Below are 1,185 nucleotides of genomic sequence, written 5' to 3'. Positions count from 1 at the left end.
AACAATAATGTTGAACCAAAACAAGCCAAGCTGCAGAAGCAGTATAGAAAAGCTAAAACGACTCAGTTATTCAACTTGGAGACAATTCTGTAGTTGCAATAAACTTCAAGTCATCATTGTCTGCATGACCTTTACCTTTTATATCATTGCAAAGAATATTTGGCTGTTTCTTTAATATTGATTCTGTTCATTGAGGTCTGTGGGCTTTTTCTGCACAGCTCTTATCAGAACCTAGCATCACGTTTCAAATCAGTTTATTTTGTCTGAGTTTTGATTGGGTATTTGCAACTCTTCAATCCTCGCTCTTTTATTTTCAACCACTCAGCTTGTTGGTGTTTTTAAAGGCATTTACTTAGTGCACAAAGAAATGCAGTGATACACTTCAACAGTCAAACAGATGACCTCACGTTTGATGGTTGAATACTTTTATACAGAGCCGGCTTTTGGCATAGGCGAACTAGGCGGTCGCCTAGAGCGTCATCTGCTGGAGGGGGTGCCAAACTGCAGAAGAAAAAAGTAATTATTTGTAATCCCTGGTTGTAACTCCGCTCAGCGCTCCTTTCAATTAGCTTTGTCTTAAAAAACTATAATGAAGTATTACAGGAAAAATAAACTACTCTACCCATAAAACATTTTCTCCCCCCACCCCAATGCAGCAATCACCCCCACCTTCTCTCTCATTTGATTGACGATGCACTGACTCATCCTGCTCCGTCACTCTGATGGGGGAGGGGCTAGTAGTGCCTCTCAGGTAGCAGTTCGTGTTAACAAACTCAATAACAACAAGTCTGTATTTTGTTGTTCCATACATGTCAACCTCTTCGGACGTTTACCTGTACAAAAAGCCTAAAAAACTGTAAATTTTGCAAAAAATCCATACAACTCGCACCCGCAGGGGGGAGGGGGGGAGGGTTGGGGTCAGCCTCGCAGGAGGAAAGGAGAGTGGAAAAAGTTCAAAAATTATTTCTAGTGGCAGAACAGGTTGGAAGATGGCTGTTTAATGTTATTTATTGTTTTTTTAATCATCCTACAGGCTCTGACATGTTAGATAAWTTTGAAAATGAGGTTTTGAAAAAATACATGACTTGAAGTGGTCCTTGGCTCTTGGACAACTCTTCTGATAATTCTTTTCACTCCTCTGTCAGAAATTTTGTGAGGAGCACCTGGTCGTGGTCGGTTTATGGT

The sequence above is a fragment of the Austrofundulus limnaeus genome, unplaced genomic scaffold, assembly GCF_001266775.1.
Source record: "Austrofundulus limnaeus strain Quisiro unplaced genomic scaffold, Austrofundulus_limnaeus-1.0 Scaffold149, whole genome shotgun sequence".
NCBI classification, from domain to species: domain Eukaryota; kingdom Metazoa; phylum Chordata; class Actinopteri; order Cyprinodontiformes; family Rivulidae; genus Austrofundulus; species Austrofundulus limnaeus.
Note: the sequence above shows the minus strand (reverse complement) of the source record.